Genomic DNA, 18857 nt, shown 5'->3' with positions numbered 1-18857 from the left:
TGGCTAGCTGATGGGCAGGAGATGAAGTTGCTATTGTATCTGCCTGTCTAGGATTTAATTGTAAGAGAAAATGATATCCTATCACACTGAAATTCAATCTTGCCCAAGAGACATTTAGGCATGGGAGGTTAACCGAGAGATCTCAAGGGAGCAGCTGATGCAGCTGAGACTGGTTCTTAATTCTGGAGAATTGGGTTGCTGACGCTTAGAGGAATGATGAGGACTAGAAGGTACTTGTCTTTTGGTTTAGATAAGACAGTATTACTCTGAATACAGGAAATAAACTGCCAGTTTAGAATATTGCATATAGTACTTGGTATTTGAAAGAGCTTAGTAATGCAAGAAATGAGGAAATTACTTTTTGGTAGTTATTGTACTTCACAGATACATTTATATAATTTTTAGAATACATCAATGTCTAATGAGGCAAGATGATTTGAGGAAAGCAGGAGAATCACTGCTATGAGATAACACCTTAAAATATTTTTATTATAATAAACTATGTGAGCAACTTCTGGTTGATTTTTAGGGACGATTTGAAGATCCCTGGTAGATTTTTTTTTAATATAATTTATAAATATAAGATCAGGTCAACAATTAGGCTTATTGTTCAAAATTTATATTTCTTTGTAAAACTAGTTAACTATTCACAAGAGTATAGGGGAATGAAAAAAACTTAGTTGTTAAGAATACAAAGCCGTAAAAGCAAAGGGCATGGAGACAAGGAGAACTGATATAGAAACAGACTTATTCTGTGCATAATTAAACAAAATTAACTCCTTGATAGAGAATATAAAATTGCTAATTATTGCTAATAATGAGAAAACTTCAACTTTTCAGTGTTTACCATTGCAATCACTTAGCTTCTTATCATCACCCCTCCAATTTCTCTCCCCATAGGTTTCTTACTCCCTGCTCTCAAGCAAGTAGAGATCGTCCCATCTTGATTACAAAAGAATCTAGCTTGACTCTAGTGATCCCCTGAGCCACCACTTTGTATTGCTCTGTTCTTTCCCTGCCAAAATTCTGTCCACCTCCAGGGACACTGCTGAACGTTTTCTTCCTGAAACATTTCATGTAAGTAAAAGCACCTAGGACATAGTTGGCACTCAAATATTTGTACCTTTTGCTTTGTATAAAATCCAACGTCTTATTTTTAGACTCTCTGTGTCATCTGACCTCTCCATGACATTTAATACTGTTGGCTTCCACCCAGTTGAATTTCTCTTTAGGTTTTCCGTATTATCTCTTTATACAGATTTCGGTGTTACACTGACATTCATTTCCATTTCTATGTCAGCACTACATGACTGTCTTTTTGACCATGCATACATAACTTGTTTTTATTATGATTTGCTTTATTGCACATCCCAGGTATTTTGTTTTTTACAAATTGAAGGTTTGTGGCAACACTCTGTTGAGCAAGTCTATTGGCACCACTTTGCCAACAGCGTGTGCTCACTTCGTGTCTCTGTGTCTCATTTTGGTAATTCTCACAATATTTCAAGCCTTTTAATTATTATTATTTTTGTTATGGTGATCTGTGATCTTTGATGTTACTGCTGCAAAAAAGATTATGACTCGCTTGAAGGCTCAGGTGGTTAGCATATTTTAGCCATAAAGTGTTCTTTAATTGATATATATGCATTGTTTTTTAGACATAATGCCATTGCACATTTAATAGACTACAGTATAGTGAAAACATAACTTTCATATGCAATGGGAAACCAAAAAATTCATGTGACTTGCTTTATTGCAATGTTTGCTTTATTGTGAATCTGCAATAACTCCAAGATGCCTATACTTTGTTTGACTTCTTTGATGACATCATTTTCTCTCCATTCTTTATGTACCCTTAATGAGTTCATCTATGAGGCCATAATCCTCAGAGAAGTGAAAGACTCTAACTCTATACAGTAATTTCTAATCCTTAACCATGCTCTATTATTTTAAATTTCAGATTGTCCTTTAGATACTTCTACTTGGATGTTCTACTGTTAAAAAGTTCAAAACCAATATTTGTCAAAGTGAATTAATCATCTTTTATCCTTACCCAGCTACATTTACTTCATTCCCACTTATTCATGGCATCAGTATTATTCTCATCACTCAGATTTAAAATTTTATTTCACACTTTATTTTCTCCCCTATTTTATTTTTTTGTCCATTAATAAGCCTAATCAGTCTCTAGGTTCAGTAAAGTTTTTCTTGGGAAATGGCTATAGTTGACAATCAATCATCTCCATTCCTAACACCAATGTTAATAGCTTTTCTTTAGGTCTTTTTTAAATCACTATGACACCCCCTTGGGAAATAGGAGAAATATTTCAATTTTATTAATCTGTGCATAGTATAATATCCCATAAGAGTTTACCCCTTTTTAAAAAAATTATCTTTTACTATTTCTTTCTGTAAGACATGTAGGTTTATTAAATAAAAAAGGAATAGTAATGTTTGCACCTTCTCTTTCTCTGAAATTTTTAAAGCTGTATTCTAGTTCTTTAAAAATTTTTTTGGTTTTGCTGAGAAATAATTGACACACATCACTGTATAAGATTAAGGCACACAGCATTCTGGTTTGATTTATGTATTGTGTGAAATGATTTCCACAATAGGTTCAGCTAACATTTACCTTCTTATTTAGCTATAATAAAAGGAAAAGAAAGAAAAAAAGAAAAAAGAAAATAATTTTTCTTTCTGTGATAACTCTCAGATTAACTCTCTTAACAACTTTGCTCTCTCTATATATACCAGCTGTAGTTATCAATGTTGTACATTGCATCCCTAGGATGTATTGACCTTATAATTTACAAAAAAAACCTCTCTCAAGAGAGATGCCAAAATTTAGTTTTAGAATCATAAAAGGTGTCATCAACCTTCATCTTCCTGTGAAAGTAGAAGTGTTCTTCAATAGTAGGATAAACTATCTTTGATTCATAGAGTATTATCTTCCTCAGAAGAGTAACAACATTGTGTTTGGAGAACATAAGATGAAAAGCTGCATGACAGTCTGGGGAGGGAAGCTAAAGTGGTCTTTGGTTGGGTGACATGGAACCAATCCAGACCCCATAATGTTGACAGCTAAGACCTACAAGTGTTGGGAGCTCCAGGGAACGGTGCCCTTGCCCTTGTTTAGCAATGAGAAAGTGGGTCCCTGCTTCCTTGAAGAATGACAGTGACTGGAGCTTGGGTCTGGATTATCGAGTCATTATTTCGGTGGTTAATTGGCAACGATTCTGGAATTTTGTAGAACCAAGCTTTAGTAGGGCCAACCACAGAGCAGCAAGAAGCCATGCACAAGACTCCATTGTTTTTCCTAACTGAATGTGCAAATTGGGTTGTGTGAACATTGGAGGTTTTGGTTGATGGTGGGAGGGTTCTAAAGAAGGTACGTGACTTCCTACCAGTAAATAAATTAGAGGCTCAAGATATTATTTGGAGATGTGAAAGAGATTTCATTGTATTTACATTCTGAGATTATACGGCATTTTATACTACTTTCTTGGGCAATCACACTATAATTTATAGGGTAACGCAGGTTTGCTCCAGATCGTCTGAGTTTACACCTGTTGTCCTGGTGTGGTTTTAAAGAATTTTCCCTTTTCACTTTCAAAGGTATCCTAGTTTGAAAGAGATACCAAATTGTTAACCTCTCTATAAGCCCCCAATTCTGGGGTTTGTGGTTGAGGAGGGCCTTTTACTTCCCATAAAGAATCTAGATCTTGGGACTTTGGTCCTCAGACAAAAATCTTGCATATTTTGAATCTACTTGACCAACATGAATCTACTTAACCAACAAGGACCAGGAGGCTGCCTCATATGCCCATTTTTATGCAAAACCTCTCCACCCTTCCCATGGATGGAGTATAGAAGCTCTGCTCTGGTATGTTTATTCCACAAAAAAAAGAAGTGCAGGATACTTCTCTAGTGAAAGGGCAGCCAGGCTAATTCATGCTTTTGAGGAACAGAATTTAGGACTGCTAGCAAGACACAACTCAATCAATCTCAGGCTCTGACCAATTGAGTTTGCTTCTCTCTCCTTTGTGTGCATGTAAGAATGTTACCTTTAGCTCTTTTCCTTATAGAAGAAAAGAACTTGCATGGACAATCACCAAAACACCAATACATTGTGTGTCTTCTTCAGGCTATGTTTTCCTAATTGATGTCCTTTTTCCCCTTATACCTGTTTTCTAATACTTTCTATACTTGATCACTGCAAACAGAAAAATGAATTCAGTTGAAATTTTGGGGCCTTTCACTGTCTGATTCTGCTTATGACTATAATCTTACCTATTTTGTTCTTTCAGATCAAGGACTATTTCTTCCATAACAGTCTTAAATTTAATGGGCATATGATTGATTTTGAAATGAAATGATATGAAAATGAAGATTCTGATTCACAGATCTGGGTTGAGGCCTGAATTTCTGCATCTGTAACCAGCTTCCAGATGATGCATTTATCATTGGTCCTTTGGGTCACATTTTGAGTAAGCAGGCTTAGTAAGGTGTCATTAAAAGTCAGTAGCTCAAAAAAAAAAAAACAGTCAGTAGCTCAATTTAACCCCATTTCCTCAGAACATTCAAATTAAGGGCTGGAAAATTATCTTTGGTTGTTCTTAATGACAGATACTCCTTTGAAAGATACATTCTCTTATATTACTATTTAGATGCTTCATTATCATAATTTGTAATCCCAGGTAGATAGAAAGCTTCTTTAGTACCAGGATGATTCCCTGCAACTTTTGTAATTTCTTATAGTGGGGGTTACTCTGTTTTACACATAGTAGGGCCACACTAAATTTGCTGATTGATTGATCATTCTTAAGAGATTTCTTCTTACCATTGTATCACATGAGAACTCATGAGATTCATTTAAATTTAGAGTTTGGCAACAAACAAATGTTTCAGGCCAAATTATAAATATATTGAAGTGAGGAAATCTGAGCAGTCTGAATAAAATGCTATATTTGAACTATTAAATTACATTGCTAGGGACTTCTCTGGTGGCGCAGTGGTTAAGAATCCACCTGCCAATGTAGGGGACACGGGTTCAATCCCTGGTCTGGGAAGATCCCACATGCCTTGGAGCAACTACGTCCATGTGCCACAACTACTGAGCCTGCGCTCTAGAGCCCTTGAGCTACAACTACTGAAGCCCACTTGCCTAGAGCCCGTGCTCCACAAGAGAAGCCACCGCAATGAGAAGCCTGTGTACAATGAAGAGTAGCCCCTGCATGTCACAACTAGAGAAAAGGCCACGTGCAGTAATGAAGACCCAACACAGCCAAATAAATAAGTAAATAAATAAAACAAAAAAAATTACAATGCTAAAGCAAGAAGTAAAGGTCTTTGCTATTTTAAAGATAATATAAATCTGAATTAGGCTTTATGAACCAGGTTAGGGAAAAATATGTTATTGTATTATTGCTTTGATTACTATGCATGTGTTCTGGAAAACTCACAGTCACAAAATAACAGGTTATAATCCTGACAATTACTTCCAAACTGATTTTTTTAATTGATTTGTTGGATACAAATATTATCAACTTATATAGGTAGAATACATCCTTGTAGAGAGTTCCTATTAAAGTTTTGAAGGATTTTAAAAGTTAGGCAGTCTACAGAAATAACATGCTGTAAACTCTCTTCTTTTGAGAACTTTGAAACAGAGTTGGAAACCTCCCACAGACATCAGGATGTAACACCCTGTAGAAAGGATGGTAAAAATTTTAGAAAAAAATAATAAAATGGTCATAAATCCTGACTACAGATTTTGGATCTCAGTTTTCAAATGAAAATATTGATTGAGTCATCTCTTAAAACTCTCAAAGGAAGTCAGATGCTCCTGAGTAAATTTTGTGGATATACTTGTTTCAAAATATGTGCTTTGCCAAGGGTTTGCCCTTGCCTTCAATGGAACAAATCTATGTCTGCAATTACTTTAATTTTTCCTCATGAAAATCTCATCACATCTTAGAGATCTCAGAGTTCAGGAAATAAATGGGAAGAACCAGATATTTTCTTATCATCCAGCCATCATTCTCAATGAGCTTTTTGTTCAATTTTGCTTCATTTTTAAATTAATGAGATAGTCTTTGGGCATGTGCTCTTATGACGAGCATTCAATTTATATTTCTCCACTCATACCCTATTTGGTAACATTAGCAAGAAGGAAATAGTTCTTATCTAGATGTTTTTAAAAAATTAGTGCAATTTTTATATAAAGGAAATTATCATTTATCTTTACCAGCACCAGCGTCTGCCATCCTAACTGGATACTGTGTACAACTAGGGGTGGAAGGCTTAAATAAACTTTGATTCTCAGGTAGATTAATGATAACTGGTATTAACACAGAACAGACATATTTGTTGACAGAAGTAGTAAGTGTAGCCCTTTTAGGTAAGACTCTGATTAAGCTGGAAATAAAACTGGCTTCATAAGTGCTTATGACTTCAACAAGTTTATAAATTACCAGGAAAACCTCACTAGTCTGCAAAACATCAAGGAGACAGACATTAGGATTTCACATCTGCCTTCCTATGGCAGCTATTATAGGAGGTGAGATACAACTCCACATTCCAAATCATGTGATTCAGGCCCTATCCATTCTTTCAGGATCTTGGATTGCAGACTGGGACTTGAATTAAGTGTTTATGCAGAAGAGTTATACAGCGAGTAAAATGTCTGGGGTTTCAAAGTGAAGTGTCTTGGTTTGTCATAAACAGGGTTGGAGTTCTTATTAAGCTAAATACGACGTTCCTTTTAAGAAGCAGAAAATGTTTGAGAATTTTGAGAATTATTTGAGAGTAGGAAATCAAATTAAAGCCCATGTGTGCATGCATACTCTCATCCACATGCTTTTGATACTGTTTGGGTGCCAGTAAGGAAACATTTAAATAGTAGATATTAATGAAACATAAATCAAAAGTATGCTAGCGCATTTTCATCAAACATGTAGACTGAACACTCACATCTAATGTATTAAGAACTCTGAGTTTTCAAAGCTTTCCATGCAGTAAATCAAATTTAAGTGTAGGTTCAAATACATTTCTTTCTTTCTATCTACCTATCTCTCTATCTATCTATTATGTCTATGCCTATATCCATATATTACATAAAATGTAATGTGTACCTTGAGTATTTTGGGATTGCATGAAGTGATAAGTGGCTTTGGATTACATAAAGTTATGGGAAAAAAATCTGTCTTCATGCTATTTTTAAATAGTTATTTTGCCTGAGGGCTATATCTGCTATTCGTGCATTATCCACAGTGTTTGTAATAAGTTAACTTTTCTGTGTTTGAATTCCCAACAGCTATGGTTAGGGGGACATTCTGTGAGTGGAATAAGCAAATCAATAAGCTGGTCTATACTGGTGTTTTTGTTCCTAAAGACACCTTGCTAAAAACATTAGAAGAAACCAATAACCCATTAAGGGAAGCTAATGAAATTTCTCCCCAAACTGGCTCTTGTCAATCCCTTGGTAGGAGAAAAAGGTATACTCCTATTACCATGCTTGATAGAATAACAATAAGTTAACTTCCACTAATACCTACCCACCCCTAGTTACTACAAGCATTCAGGTATTCCTTCGCTCTCCTGTTGCATATAACTTTCAGTTTAGGACTTGGAACTTTGCATAGAAATACACAGGATTCCCTTTAGGGGAGACAAATTTGACAAAGATTTGTTGATTTGAGAAACAAAACCCTTTCCTATTTCTGAACTTTTCACATATTCAATTTAGACTCTGTTCAGGGCTGAATAACTAAGAGGTGATCCTAGCTCTCTATTTATGACTTATGACTTATTTTTTACTTAATGAGTGTTCCGTGGAGTGTGGTTTTGTATTCACTGATAAGGACAATTGAATGCATAATTCCCCCAAAGATAAGAAATCTATGCAAGTCGGGGTTGACCAAATAATGGAAATCGAAATCTTTTTTTCTCCCCATCACTTAGAAAATCAGGATTGTTCTAATAGAAACAGGGCAGTTGCCTTGAAGAAATTGAATACACCTGGCTTGTTTTGATACCTTTTTGTTGATTATTTGTGGGAATGTGTTTCTGCTGGGGAATTCTCTATCACAAAGCTTAAGGTAGGTGCTGACTTTCTCTTATTTCATGGTCTGGGTATGATTCAGGGTTTGGGATTGCTTTTTGCAGGAATTTTTAGAGGAAACCTTAGCGTGGGTCAGTGGGATCAGTATTCATGAATATTTAGCATAAATAAGGACATTTTTATGGATTAAAAATTCATGAAAACAACAGGTAAAGATAATTCAATGATAGAAAAATATATGAATAATCTGGATATATCACGGTTTCAAGGGTTATGTGCACTCTACATTCTCTAGAGGTTTATAATTCTACTCTCATAGTTCGTAATACAGGAAAGTATAAATCTGGTGTTCCTGGTGTTCTGCTGAGTACCTCTGGGCTCGCACAACTGCTCGTAGCTCTTAAACCTGACCTTCTAGAAGGTTCTTGGGGCTGCTGCTCTCCAGACCAACAATAAGGCTTGTCATGAGGCCTCTGGGAGAGAGAGAAAATGTGATTCTGAGTGCTGATGAGCAGGGATGCAGGCCTCACAGCTGGCCAGTCTTGCTCATTGTCTTCTAGGTAACCAAGGCTATAAACAAGGGCGAGTGGAAATGGCCTGGAAATCAATTTGCAGAATATTCAAAAGGTCACCATGGTACAGAGTAGTGTGCTGGTTACTTGGAAGATACAATGCGCTAAAACGTGTTCACCACATGTCTAATGACAATAATTGTCATACAAGAGGGGAGCATGTCGCCAATGTCCTGTTAATGGTTTTTAGAACAGACTAGAAATCTTTTCAGGACTCTCATTTTAAATATTTTTTTGTATTGTTCCTTTAAGTAACTTACTTTGCAGAACTTTTATTAATCTCTCCTTTTTTAATTAAACTTTTTGTTTTGAAAAACTTTAAAATCTGCAGAGAAGCTACAAGTCTATTACAATTTATTTAGATTCACCTGCGTATACCTTTCACTAATATTCATCATATCTGCATTCTCTTTCTCCATATATGAAACATATTCTTTAAAAATATTTTTTATAGAAGTGTAGTTGACTTACAATATCATGTTAGTTTCGGGTAAACAGCACAGTGATTCAGTTATATATGTATATATATATTTATATGTATATATATTCCTTTTCAGATTCTTTCCCATTATAGGCTCTTACAAAATATTGAACACAGTTCCCAGTGCTATACAGTAGGTCCTTTTTTGGTTATCTATTTTATATATAGTAGTTGGTTATCTATTTTATATATATATGTTAATCCCAGCCTCCTAAATTACCATATTCATATTATATAAGAATAAGAAACACTCTTATTCTTATATAAACATTTATTATTATTATTTTCATAGCTGTTGCAATGTAAATTCCGCTGAAATCTCCGAAGAACAGGGATATTCTCTTATGTGACCTCATTGCTACTTTCAAATTCAGGTAATAATCTATTTTTAAGAGTCCGCTGATTTGAAAATTTAGCTTTTTATTATTTTTTTTCCAAAGAGATCAGCTCCATAGTGAAACAATCCCAGCTGTCTCTCTGTAACTGACAGTCTCCAAATGAAGGCCATCTTAGCACTCACAGCAACTCCCTTCCCAATTATTCTTACATGCCCTTTCTTTTCATCATCTTCATCTACTTTTTGTTCCCTTTACATTTTCCCCCTTCCAATTGATATTTTTAAAGGCCACTTACTGCTGTTCTCTGTTCACCTAAGCAACTTAATTACATTTCTTGGAGCTACATTGCTTATTTAAGTGTATATTCCTAAAAAAAGAAATCTAGGTGACATTTTGCTGTGTGACGGTGACTATTATTTCCTCCAGCCTTGGTAGAAGGAGACTTCATTCAAACTTTAAGACCTTTGGAGAGTAAGTTCAGTGACTGATGTAGTAATTAACATTGTGGCCATTTGAAAAGGCAAAGGCAAACACAGGCTGGTAGATTACTCTTAGAAAGCCTTTTCTCTTGTCAGCAATTCAGCACCTGATGTTTCTGCTGGCAACTTGGAGCTCTTTTAGGATCTTCTCCCTGGAGCTCTCATCTGTTAAAGCAGAGAAATGCCATTGATCCTAAAGTAGTCTCAGAAAGAAAATGCAGTTCGGCAGTCTATTTCAGAATTTTTCAAAAGCAATTGCCAAGTAGAGGCAGGGTCTCACACTATTAAAAAAAAATGGCTTAACCCCGAAAGATCCTCCCTCAAGGATCCAGGTTAGTAGCCTGAAATCAATTCAAGCAGCTAAAAGGATGAAAGGAGATTTCATGGTCTGGGGTGTCTTCTTTTGAGTGCTCTGCTTGGGGGTTTTCCTTGGCTGCCTGACTGGAGGCAAAGATTAGTGACACAGTGCTTGCTTTCAGTGATCTGCACTTCTATGCTTTTCCCTGGAAAGAAGCCCAGGCTGTGGGAACCAGGGGTTCTTTTAACGTCTGTGGATTAGGATGGACAGAGTTTATAGCTACATTTACACCAAGGCACTAAGAATGGTTTTTGCTTTTTAAGAACGAACAGGTTTTTCCTTCTTCTTAAAGCAATTACAGGAAGAAGAGTAGCCTCTTTGGGAAGGCAAATAGGCTCACTCGTGTAGCCAGAGAGGGCAAAATTTTCATCAGCAGTTTTCTTGTGCCCTGGATCTGGTGCTTTGGTTTGAGGAGAGAGGGATTATCTTTCTTTTTCCTGGGGTTTTTCTGCAATCTAGTATAGTAAAAGAACTTTTTATAATCACATCTATAACTATGGTGCCTACAGCTTTTAGTGCTGAATGCAAAAGTTTTTTCTGAGCTGGTAAGTCAAAGTAGGTAAAAAATATACATATTACACAATCTTTCCATACTTTTTTACTTAGGGAATTAGATACAAGAGTTTTCTTTTAATAAACTTGATGGAGCCACAACACCTTGGTTTTATTTGGGGATGGGTTCCTTTTGAAAACAAATCTCAAGATTATTAATACTTAATTATGGAGCCTGGCACAGAATAGGACAGTGGTTCTCAAACTGTGATCCCTGATCCTGCAGCATCACTATTACCTGGAAACCTATTAGAACCACCATGGTAGGGATTCAATAGATGTTTGCTGAAGATAACTCCAAGTTCTTAAATCTAAAGCAGAATGATGCCATTAATACCATGTTGTAAGGCAGTGGTTCCCAAACACAGCAGAATAATCAGGAAGACTTGCGGAAATACAGAGTCCTGGACCCCACCACGAGCATTTCTGATTCAGTAGATCTGGGATGGAAGTGAGAGTCTGCATTTCTAACAAGTTCACAGGTGATGCTCATGGTGCTGTTCGGAGGACCCTGATTTGAGAACTATTGGTCTAAGACCATACTTCTCAAACCTGGCTCAACATTAGAATCCTCCAGGGTTGCTTTTAGATGTAGAAAGGACTGTGATCCACCTAAACCAAATCAGAATCTCTATAGGTGGGCCTGGGCATGGTAGTCTTTTAAATTTGCCAGGTGATTCTAAGGAAGAGCCTTGTTTGAATTCCACTGCAGATCATCTCAGAAGAAGTGGTCCTCAATCCTGGCTGTCCATTAGAATCACTTGGCAGGCTTTAAAAACCCTGATGCCTGGATGCCAATCCTAGATGTTCTGATACAGTTGCTTTGAGATGCAACCCGGGCATTCAGGTATTTGAATGCTCCCCCAAGAGATTCTACTACGTGGCAAAGGTAAAAACCACTGCTCTAAAGATACCTTCTAGCTGTGAGGATGTCACGATTTTAGTATAATCCTATGTAAAGGACACAACAGTCCAGGAAAATGAACACTCCTATAGAGAAGTACTAATTTATTCTATGTCATTGTATAGTTCCCAGGTTTACACTGAACTGATTTTATGAGCTATGAGAGTTGGTTTATTTATAACAAATTAGCTGAATTTTTCATTGAAGCCTTATCCCAAATGTCCATAAAATCTACTTTCAAACAAACTCTTTTCTATGTATGTGTGTATGTTTGGACTATGTAAGTATATGTTTGGACAAATATCCAAAAGGGAGCACAAATAATTTTATCTACCATGTTTTTAATTTATTCACATATTTTCTTGCCAGTTAATGTTTACCTCCATTATAGTAAAATGTAGTATTGTGAAAAGACAGACAAGTTAAAAACTGTGTCCCTGTCACTATAATGGATGTTTACCTGTCTGGTTCGGTTGGTTGGTTACATATTTATACAACACTAAGGATACCATACATAGGTTGAGCAAGACCACACAGAAATGACACTTGGCAGCCAGAGAAGCCCCTCACCTCAATGGACCATTGAGTCAGGAAAGCGTCAATAAAGCCTTCGAGGTCCCTGCCCTAGCCTGTGAGGCGGGAAGGGGAGTGAGGGGTCAAGTGATATTCATCAAAGTAACAAAAACTCATGAACATTAACAAGATATACATGAAACACATTTACACCTGTGGAAAACTGTCTTTGTGGCACTTGCAGTAAAGCATAACCTCCCTCCCTTCGCTCCACAACAGCCACCAACAGCTGTGTGAGATTGAGCAAGCGACTTAAGTTTTCCTCGCCTTAGATTTCAGGTAATATTGATCTTGCAGGGTTGCTTGGAGGAATAGATGAGGTAACATTGTCTTAGAGCAGTCTTTCGGCTGCTCTAACAAGAATACCCAAGACTAGGTGGCTTAAATGACAGACATTTATTTCTCACAGTTCTGGAGTCTGGCAAGTCCAAGATCAAGAAGCCAGTAGAGTTGGTGTCTGGCCAGGAGCAAGCGTCCTAGCTGTGTCCTCATGTGGAGGAGGGAGCTAGGAACTCCCTGGAATCTCCTTTACAAGGGCACTAAGTTTCCCTTAGGAGGGCTCTACCCTCATGACCTAATCCCCTCCCCAAAGATCTCACCTTCAAATACCGTCACACTGGGGATTAGGTTTCAACATATGAATTTTGGGGAGACACGAACATTGTTTATAATAGCAGACATGCAAAACATTTAACCCAGTTACCCATACATGCTAGAAGTTCAGAAATATTAATTCCTTTTTTTCCTGTGTCCTTTCTAATATTATTACAACTTTCCCTATGTTACTCTGTCCTTTGTCTTTGATCATCATTACAACATCAGCAACCAAAAATGTCCCTCTTCCTCTCCCTCTCTCTCCCCACCCTCCTGCACATTTATTGAGCTGCAGTATCTCATCCAGTGTGTTAGGCACGGGGGAGTACAGGGATAAATAAGCTATAGTCCCTACCCTTAGCACACCCAGTCTAGTGAGGAAGCAGACAGATAAACATACAATTGTTATACCTTAGGTGTGAAAGTGGGTACAATGGTAGCACAAGGAGGGGGGCTAAACTCAGATGTGGGACCCTGGACTGTTTGGGGAGGCATCCTGGAGGAGTTTAGTTTTGGAGGTTGAGCAAGAGTTACCAGATATGGTGGTGGGGGATGTGGGGAAGAGTGGGGGCGGGGGGGGGGGCGGGAATCTCTGGCAGAGACTAGCATAGCACAGGTGGGGTGAGTGGGTGCTGTTTGAGAAAGCATGGTATCAGTAAGTTTGACTTGCTTGGCAATTGTGGGGTGGGTGTGAGGGATGAAGCAGGTTGTAGGCAGGGTCTAAATCATAAAAGAAGATTCTCAAAGGCGGTGGGGGGGGGGTCCCAGGTCCACAAGATCAACATCAGCTGGGGTCTTGTTAGGACTACAAATTCTTTTGTCCCACCCTAGACCCATTAAAGCGGAAAAGTGGAACAGGAATATGGGGCCTAGAAATCTTTAATAGGTCCTACAGGTGATTCTGATGCATGATAAAGTTTTAGAAACCCTGTTCTGTACCATAAGAAGAAATTTGTCTATTTTTCTGAAGGAGAGGGAACTTTGAGAGGATTTACATAAGACTATTATTTTTTGAAGGCTTACTCCGAAAGAAGGGTAAAAGACGAGCAAGATGGATGCATGGAACAAGGGCAGGTACTGGAGGTAATTCCATAGGGAGAGACAGGTAAGAAGTTTGACACTTGAGTTAGAATGTAGCATCCTTGCTGGGCTCATAAAAATACAAAAAGATAGAGAAATACACATGGCTGCTGCCCACAAGGTGTTGATAATGTAGACATAGTAGATTCATTCCTTGTGAGAATACATTCTACCAACCCAATGGAGTGCCATCCCCATTTATGGAGCATCTGCTACTCTGCAAGAGTGACTCTGTGGACAAGACCACAGGGAGAGTCTCCTTATTCTTTACCCCCTAGGGAAAATCTGGGCTGACCTGGTACCACAATGGCTGTTTAGTATATAACGCAGTGAAAGGTGATGGTTAGAATAGCAAAATAATTTGGATCATAATTTGCCTGGTACTCTAAATACATCCGTGGTGGCATTAAACCATGTAAATTTATAAACACATTCTGTCTGGGTTGTATGTTGGGAACAGCACGAATCTGAGCCTTATTTGAAATAGCAGTGAGAGAACTGCCCACTGAAAACTGGTTTTCCGCTAGGGATTGAAAAGGGCCAGCCAGACCAGATGCTTCTTTCTGCTAGATTCTTGCGTATTTTCGGCAAGAGAAGCAGGCTTGCATTCATCGCTGTAGAGAAAAGGTGGCAGCGGGAAGGTAATTTGTCAGATGATGCTGTTCTAGAGGTTGGATTCTACCTTCAAGCCTGTTCTCCAGGGCTGGGAGGGAAGGGAAAAGAAGGTGCTTCGCTGGCTGAGAGAAGAAGAGAAAGAAAAAAAAAAAGATTTTTCCAAGACATTTGACAGCTATATCTTCCCGCCACCACCTTCCCTCCAAACCCATAGGTCTCTGCTTGGAGTCTGACATAAAACGAGAAGTGAACCCCCATTTGTCTCTCCGTGCTTTCAATGAAAAAAGTCGCCGCACAAGGACGGAAACGAGCGCGGCTGAAAATAGGTGCATGACTTGTTGAGCATACAAATCATTTCCCCCCTAGTCTCCAAGGGAGGGGAAAAAAAATCCCTTGCAGCCTGTGTTCTGCATTCGGGAGAGGAGGCCGAGGCTGGCTTCAGCGCTCCTCCCGCCAGCCCCCCAGGAAACTTTTCTCGCCGGGCCTGCTCGGGCCACTCGGCCGGGGTGGGGGGGGGGGGGGCGGAGACGGCGGGCGTCCGGCGAGCTCCTGCGGCGGGCCAGGGCCCCGACCCCGCGACGCGCCTGTCTCTTTAAATTCCAGCTGCGCGGCTGGGAAACAGCGCCGCCCGCCGCCGAGGCCGGCAGGCGGCTGCGAGCGAGCTCGCGCTCTCGCTCCCGGCGGCGCGCCACGGAGGGCTCGCTCGGCCCGCGGGCTGCTCGGCGGCGGCGGCGGCGGCGGCGGCGGCGGCGCGGGGCGGAGAGGCGCGGCCCGGCCGAGGAGGGAAGAAAGAGCAAGCCGGGCCGGGAGAGGCGCCGCGCCCGGTCCCGCGCCCGCGCTTGGCGGCCCCGGCAGTTTCCTTCGGGGGGTGAACGAGGATGTGCCTGGCTGGTGGCTTTTTTTTTTTTTTTTCCTCCCCTCCTCCTTAAAACGATTTCCATAGTAACCTGATCAAGTGGCTCAGTATCGCAAACCTGAGGATTTCCGCGGCCCGCCGGCTTGACCTCAGTCAGGTAACGCTGGGATTTCGTTCTCTTCCCTGACAGACCGCTGCGCTCCTTCCAAACTTCCTTTTGTGGAAAATCGCCCAGCCCAACGCAGCCCGGGGTATTTGCCACAGCGGGTTCCTTCCCAGGTGCCTGCCGCGGGTCGCCTCCCGTGCTGCTCCCCCAGGACCCATGAGCACATTATTTAAGGAAAAAAGAAATTCTATGTGTATTTTTTCTTAAATAATATATATGATTTTTTTTGGGGGGGGGGGAGTTGCCCCCTCCTCTCCTCTTTTTGATTCTCCCATCTCTGCGCTCTCGTCGGCTTTTTCCCTGAGACTGGCGATGGGGGCGCGGGGAGAAGTCGGGGCGGGGGTGGGTGGCGAGCGCGGTCCAGGGAGTGGCGGGCTCGGCCGGCTGGGCTCCGGGGGGCTACTTTGGGCATCTCGGCGCCGGCTGCGCCGGGTTGGGGTCGCGGGGAGGGCTGACAGCACCAGGGCGGCGGAACCGGGGAGCCCCACGTCTCCAGACGAGCGAGCGAGGGACGCAGGCTTGGGGGTGATGGAGCGCTCGGTTGGGTGGCTGGCGAGCGTCCATACATCATAGCTTTCCTTCCTACTCCCCCGCCCCTCTCCGGGTTTCTCTCTTTATTTTTCCCCTTTCTCATTTCTTTCTTCCTTTCCTTATCACTGGCTCCATTCTGTTGCCTTCCTTACCTCTTTTTTTTTCCCCTCCCCTCGTTTCCTTTTCTCCTTTCTCTCTTTAAAGAAAGGGGAATCGTTTGTAACCTTTGGTTCTGTCAACACGCGAAGAGCAGAGAAACCTGCAGCGTGGCCACCTCAACCTGGTCGTTTTCGGACTCGTCCTCATCCATCAACATATTTGTTTCCTGAGTCTATTGATCTCCCTTGATTCTGCAGACATGCATTCTAAGCTGGGCGTCTGTATGTCAGAATCAGAGTTCTGCAGCTCGCTTCTGTACTCCCAGTATGACATGTATTGTAAGGGCTGCTTATGTTTTAAATCCACATAAGCCACGGGTATAAAGAAATCTATCTTTAAAAAAAATCGAGTTTTATTCAGGAGAAACTTGCCTCTTAAATTATTGTAGACTCCCCTCTTTGTTATTTAATTTTAGGGGAATTGGGAGACAGGTGTGTTTGTTTTCTTTTCTCCCAGTTGATGAGGAACATGCAACTTCTATTACCTCAATTATCTCCTCTTTAAACGTCATTCAGTTTTGCACTTCTTGGTTACTGGAAAGAGTAGATAGCTCATAACTAAGGTTCAGAGGCTTGCTTCCCAAAGTCCAGGCTGGGTGGGGGACCAGGGCATTGAGACCTGTCAAAGAATAGGAAAGGCATAGCAACTCTAGTGTAAAATACATAACTAGATTCAGACTTTAGTACTGAAGACATGAAAATACAGTAAGACCAGACTTTTGCTTTTGGTTCCTAGCATGTGTATAACTATACTAGGCAGGTGTAAGTTAAAAGTTATTTGGAAACAGAGCCCCTGCAGTATAGAACCCTTCGGCTTTGTTTATGTTGAGGTGCTTTTCACTATTGGCTTTATTTTTCTTTGAAACTTAAGATGTCTGTATCATGTGAAAACAAAGGGAAAAGAAAGATGACATATTTAACCAGAAATAGGATTTATATGGATTTCTTTTGTTTCTTAAAAGATCTAGTTATGCTCTCAGGTTTTCCTGAGGTCAAAATATTTCATGGGTGAAAACAATACTAATAAATTATTTTCCTCCACTCTGTTTCAGTGGTGTTCATATTTTATATAGAAAAAGATCTCAGTTTTAGAGAGCTCCCCTTGCTTCCTTTCCTTTGTTTGCATACTTATTTTTAAATTCAACTTTTAATATAAAATAAAGGATCTTGGGACAGAGAATGGATCAGGAAGAGGAGAAACTACTGATATAATGGAAACTATACCCAAACCAAGAAAAGATAAATATTGCCTTGCCTCCCCATACTGTCTTTGTTTTTAGCTAGTTAAAAAGCTGTAGATTTTTAAATGTATTTTCCTCTTCTTAATTCTACACCTAATACTTTTCGGACCTGAGGTCATATTTATGTAGTTCAAATGAATATTTAAAACCCCTTGTCAGTGACATCGAAAAGCATGTTTTTCCTACAATGTTTTCTTCTAGTGAATGTTGCTAGTAGTAATGGTCCTACATTATTGTTTGCACGTGACTCCTAATTTTTGGCGTTCCTTGGTCAGGTGTGTTGCTCCAGACTCGTTTACAGGATACTCCTGGCAGGCTGTGTGGAACTTGAATGTACGATTAACTGTAGATGCAATAAAATGTTCATTTATCTTGTTCTTGGTTTAAGAGATGTCATGCCCTCCTGGACATTTAATGTTTTGGTGTGACTGCTCCTTTTTGTGTGTGTTTATGAAGGATTTAACATAAAGCCTGTTCTGATTAAGCCTTGTGTAATTTGAGGTTAAAAGGTTTATTAGTGACAAGACAAATTATTCTCTTATTTATAGTACGTTGATTCTGAAACTGTTTTCTCCTCCTTGTGATTGCATCTATGTGTGGATCATTGAATGAAAGCTTGGGAATGATAAGCTGTTTTATAATAGGGAGAAAATCCCTCAAGTTTACTTACCTCAGATCCCCATTTTCATGCAGAGAGAGTAACAGATGTTTTTGATCTGTTATTTTAATAAACTGTATTGCTGAGCACTGCTAATTACCAAGAATATATTTTGTTAATTCTGACGCTGGTATAAGATAAGACCTCTCAAGTTGTCTGGAGGGCTCCAAGTGACTCATCCTTGTAACCCATGGCAACAGGAAATGGTTGTCCTGGGTGCAAGCTGAAGTGTAGACCCGGATCCGCACTTTGTGATCATTCAGGGACTTGATAGGAGAAGCGTGCTGCCTCTTTTGTGTGGACTGGCATTAACTTTTGTACTGTAGTCAGAGTAGCAATTGCCAGCTTTGCAGTCCCCCTGAGCTCCTCATTCACTTGAATGTTATAAAATTCTCAGAAAACACATAAGGTGCTTTTTTTTAAAAAAACTGAATTTATAAAGAAGTGTGTATGTGCATCTGACTTTGTGTGTAGCTGGGATAATTAGAGTGAGAATAGCACCAAATAGGAGAGGGTGTGTCAGCTTTAAAATGTTGGGAGTCAGGGAGGTGTGTTTGGAAATAGGAGCCATGAGGCCAGGGTGATATTCTTCCTTCTCACTGCATCACAAGGTGATTCTTGTGGTGGCCTCCATGTTCA

General features: G+C 39.8%; 1 protein-coding gene across 3 annotated transcripts in view; it reads left to right on the top strand.

Annotated features, from left to right (window-relative positions):
- The first annotated feature begins 15501 nt into the window (after nt 1-15501).
- Nucleotides 15502-18857, top strand: part of NAV3 (neuron navigator 3) — an 826584-nt gene continuing 823228 nt past the window's right edge. For 2 of the 3 annotated variants that reach the window (XM_057740850.1, XM_057740848.1), the window contains exon 1: nt 15502-15621. The gene's annotated coding sequence lies outside the window, so the exon portion shown is untranslated. The remainder of the gene's footprint in view (nt 15622-18857) is intronic. The other variant, XM_057740849.1, reaches the window with a different exon arrangement.

This window comes from Hippopotamus amphibius, chromosome 7, assembly GCF_030028045.1.
Source record: "Hippopotamus amphibius kiboko isolate mHipAmp2 chromosome 7, mHipAmp2.hap2, whole genome shotgun sequence".
Classification (NCBI taxonomy): domain Eukaryota; kingdom Metazoa; phylum Chordata; class Mammalia; order Artiodactyla; family Hippopotamidae; genus Hippopotamus; species Hippopotamus amphibius.
The sequence above is the reverse complement of the archived record's forward strand: the minus strand, read 5'-3'. Positions and strand labels throughout refer to the sequence as shown.